Genomic DNA, 5,012 nt, shown 5'->3' with positions numbered 1-5,012 from the left:
GATAGCCGAGCGAGAAGGAAAGCAACATCCTGTTTACTTCATCAGCCATGCTATAGAGGGGCTGAGGCGAAGTACAGTGATGTCGAGAAGATGGTCTTTGCCTTAGTAATGGCAAGTCGGAAGCTCAAGCCCTACTTTCAAGCGCACCCCATCAAAGTCCTAACCGGACAGCCACTCGGAAGATCATTGAAAGTAGGAACCACTCGAGTCGGATGACCGATTGGGCGGATCAGCTAGCGGATTTTGGGCTAGAATTTGAGCCCGAAGAGGCGATCAAAGCCCAAGCCCTTGCTGATTTCATCATCGAGTGCGCCACCAGACCCCGGTCGGCTCACAGGAAGAATGGGAGTTGCTGGTCGATGGATCCTCCACGAAGAATGGTTGTGGAGCCGGGCTGGTCATCAAACCACCGGTCGGGGATAAAATTGAGTATGCTGTTAAGTTTGAGTTTCTTGGATCTAACAACGAAGCCGAGTATGAAGCCTTATCCTCGGAATACAACTTTGCATCCTGCCGGAGCAACTTCAAATCGTAGCAAAATCCGACTCACAGCTCATTGTGGGTCAGGTTTCAGGAGAATACGAGGCCAAGGAGGATAACATGAGAATGTATTTGGCTAAAGCTCGAGCAGTCATTGGACGGTTGTCCGGATTCCGGATTACTCATATCCCTCGCTCGGAAAATCAGCAGGCTGATGCACTGGCTCGGATGGCCAGTTCTGCTGAAGGGTCGGCCCCTAGAACCATAACTTGGGAAGTGTTGAGGGAGCCCAACATAAACGCCAAAGAACAGCTGGTCCTCAACCATTCCTCGGGCTGGATGAATGAAATTGTGGAGTACTTGCGAGACGGGACCTTACCAGACGACCCTAAGGAAGCCGACTGGGTCAAGCATAAATCTGGTTGGTTCCTTTGGCACGACGGTCAGCTCTACAAAAAGTCTTTCACTTATCCCCTTCTCAAGTGTGTAACCCCCGAGGAAGGAAACTATGTCCTCCGGGAAATACACCAAGGAGCGTGCGGTAGCCACCAAGGGGGCAGAACAATAGCTGGAAAAGCCCTAAGAGCAGGATACTATTGGCCCACCTTGAAGGCCGATGCCTCGGATCTGGCCCGACGATGCCCATCTTGCCAGGTCCACTCGGACATACCTAGAGCTCCTGCTACTCCCCTCACCACCATTCAAGCGGTACTACCCTTCGACAAGTGGGGCATGGACCTGCTCGGACCTTTTCCCCCGGCATCGGGGCAAAGAAAGTTCTTGATTGTGGCCATCGACTACTTCACCAAGTGGACAGAAGCCGAACCGCTGGCGTCAATTACTGATAAGCAAGTCCAACTGTTCATCTGGAGGAATATCATCACCCGGTTCGGAATTCCAAGAGCACTGGTGTCGGACAATGGCCGACAATTCAACAGCGGGCCGACCCGAGATTATTGCGCCCGCTTCGGCATCCAAACAAGGTTTTCCGCCGTCTCCCGTCCTCAAACCAATGGGCAAGCCGAATCGGCCAATAAAATTGTCCTGAAGGGAATCAAGAAGTCCCTTGACGCAGCTAAAGGGGCATGGGTGGACGACCTACCCGGAGTCCTTTGGTCGGGCCGAACAACAGTGAAAGAGGCTACGGGGTATTCCCCTTTCGGATTGGTCTATTGCAGCGAGGCCGTCCTCCCGGTCGAGGTGGGGATCCCTTCTCCTCGAATGACATTCTATGAGTTCGACAAGAACGAAGAGGAGAAACCCATCAACTTAGACCTGTTGCCGGAAACTCGAGGCAATACGTTACTGCAAGCCATCCGGTACAAGCAAAGAATCACAAGGCATTTTAACAGGCGAGTGAAGCCCAGGCCGATCAACCTTGGTGATTGGGTCGTCGGAAAAGTGGAAGCCACCGGACTCTCCCATCTCAAAGGGAAGTTGGGGGCAGGGATGGCCCTTACAAGGTTACAGAGGTCCTCAAGCCAGGGACATTCCGGCTCGAATCTCCCGAAGGGGTCCCCCTGGCTCGACCTTGGAACCTAGATAATCTCAAAAAATACTATGTGTAATTTCTTTTTGTTACTTGCAATAGGGGCATATTATACAACCGGCGCTACCTGGTCGGATTTGCCTATTATGTTCGAATGTAACAACTCGGACTTTACCAGTCTATGTATCAAGTCGGGTTTTTGCCCAAGAAGTGAAAAGACTTAACCAGTCCATTTTGAAAATATTGCAAACAAGACTTAACCAGTCCACTATAAATTGCGATATTACAAATAACAAAAATAAATTGTATGGCAAAGGACAAGTGAAATTGCAAAATAGCAGTTGTATTGCATTAATGAAGTTGCAAAACACAACCAAAAGTTTGCAAAAAATACATGGATGAAAGCAAAAATACAAAAGGCCCAAAATTACAAATAACTCCATCGGAGAGGCCACTAGCTAAGTAAGCTAAGAAGAGAAACTAAAATCCTAAGGCAGCTGGGTGGAGGGGTTGGCCGCAGGTTGCTCGGCAGCGATCTCTGGCTGAGGCGGCTTGGTGCTTCCGCCTTCTTCGACAGCTTCCTCATCGTCATCATCATCTTCATCATCCGAGCTCGCCTCCTCGACCATCTTGGCTCGAATCACGGCTGCCTCGGCTTCAACCAGCTCCTGGTAGCGGGACCAGACCGAGTTCCAGTCCGCTAAAGGGCAGCAGTCGGTAAGGGCGACCCTGAGCTTGGATAGTGCCTCGTCTTCACCCATCTTGTGGGAGGATTGGCCCACGTCGGCACAGAAGTCAGTACAGGCATCAGAGGCCTGCCATGCCGTGAACCATTCCTCCTGGGAACGAGAGACCGCCGCCTGGGCTTCCTTTAGCTGAGCCTCGGCCGTGGCTAGCTTAAATTTAACCCTGTCCAAGTCGCCTTGGATCCGAGTCACTTTGGCCTTAGCGGCAGCCTTAGCCGATTCAGCATTGCCTTTGGCCGTTGATAAGTTGGCCCTCTCCACCTTCCACTCCTCCTGTTCCTTTTGCCAGGCCTCCTCGCCCTTTCGGATCTTCTCTTCAGCCTCGTCCAGCTTCAGCTCGGCCAAGCGCTTACCCTCCTTAGCTTGGTAGAGCTTGTCAAAGTGCGTCCGAGCCGCATCCTTCAGCTCCTGGACCTCTTGAACCAAAGCAAGCCGGTCCTCGGCCACCTTGGTCATCCGGATAGAAAACTGCTAAGATGAAAGCTAGTTAGAAGGTGGAGGTTGAGAGATAAAAGGCAAAGAAAAAGGCAAAGTAAAAGACAAAGTAAAACAAATTCACTTACGTCCATCCAGGAGCGAAAAAGCTCGCTCGACTCATTCCTCCCATTGACCGCGTTGATATGATCTCGGTCGGTCTGGGTACATAGGATCTCCAAGGCATCATAAATCCTCCTCTTCTTGTCCGTCTTGGACATTTGAGTGAAGGGGACTGGCGCCTCGGACAGAGTCTGCTCAGCCAAGGAGGGGTCGGAGGGGTGAACCGAGACATGAGTGTCACCCTCTCCGGAAGTTGGTCGAGGACTGTTTACCTCGACAGAAGGCTCCTTCCTCGTCTTCTTTGCAGAACCCTCCTTTTCGGCCCGGGCCTTAGCCAAAGCCTTCTCGGTCAGCTCGACCCTCACCTCGTCCCGTTCCTTACGCTTCTTCGGCTTAGGGTTGGAAGGGTCCTAGAAAAACCCAAACGTTGGTGAGATTATGAAATGTAAGCCCCAACCAAGTCGGATGGAAAGATTGCATACCTTTGGCTTGGAGGGTTTGTTGATTTTGTTGGCCTTCATCTCGGCCTTTATCGTAGCAGCTTTCAAAGCAGCGGAAGTCAATCGTTCAGCAATTTCTTGGTCGGTTTCCTTAATGAATGCTAGAGAAGCTTCTGGAAAAGGAAAAAGGCGGTTAGAAAGATATAGCAAATAAAGCAATAAAAACAAGTCAACCGGACCCCCTTTTGCCGAATTACCCTTAGGAAAGGCCGGGCTCAGACCGAACGCCGCCAGGAAGTGCTCGTTCTTAAAAAGTTTGCAGCTCGGGAGCCAGTTCCCCGCTACAAAGACTTCGCCGCCATCTACAATCTTGGCCTCCAATTGCATATAAATAGCAGCCACAGCCTCCTCATCGGATAGCTCGGGCACCTTGAAGTTCAAGCAATGGTTTGGGTCGGCCGACGGAGGTATGGTGGGGATACCCCACTCCCCTCCGTGATATACAAAAGCAAATCCTCGGCGAAGCCCTTTTTGGGAAGTGGGAAGGTCAAGGACCGTTCGGTAGCCCCGCCGAGCCTGGAAGCACCACCAACCAGGACCATGATCCCCTGCCGGCATCTCGTACAGCTTGTACATATGGCGCCAGAGAGTGAGGGTTGGCCTAACACCAATAAGGTCACGGATCACCTGGACAGCCAGAATTCCGCCCCAGGAGTTCGGGGAAAGCTGACCCAGACACAAATTGTATGCGTTCAGCAAATCCTTCTTGAACTTGGTCAGCGGGAACCCCAAGCCCATTTCCATGGCTTTGTAGTAAAAGGCAGTGCACCCGGGTGGAGGAGTCAAAATAGTATGGCTAGCATCGGGTCGGACCAGCAAATAGGGGTCCTTTATTTGAAATTTGGCTGCTTGGCCTCGGGCATCTTCTAGCAAAGCCTTTATTAATGAGCGCAGAGGAAACTTCGCTCCCGGTCCGCCCTTGGGGTCTATTTCAGGATACACGAATCGCCCGGACGTCGAAGCTTCGCCTTCTTCTCCCGGCATAGTTATCCTAACTACACCATCAGACAAATACTTGTCTAAGTAACTCCTCGAAAAGGGATAGGCCAGGGACACCTCCCAGGGTAGAGGGATGGCACCCTCGGCATCCTCCTCCTCGGCTTGCGAAGGAGTACTCGGGAAGGAAAGCGCCTCAGGCACAGCCGAGGGATCCGGGCAACTTATTAAAGTTGACACCAATACCATTCCCATACCCCTCACTTCCTCGGCTAAATTATAAGGAGGTGAGGGGGAGGTGTCACTGACTCGGACGAGCTCCCC

The sequence above is a fragment of the Beta vulgaris genome, chromosome 5 (assembly GCF_026745355.1).
Source record: "Beta vulgaris subsp. vulgaris cultivar EL10 chromosome 5, EL10.2, whole genome shotgun sequence".
In the NCBI taxonomy this organism is placed as follows: Eukaryota; Viridiplantae; Streptophyta; class Magnoliopsida; order Caryophyllales; family Amaranthaceae; genus Beta; species Beta vulgaris.
Note: the sequence above shows the minus strand (reverse complement) of the source record.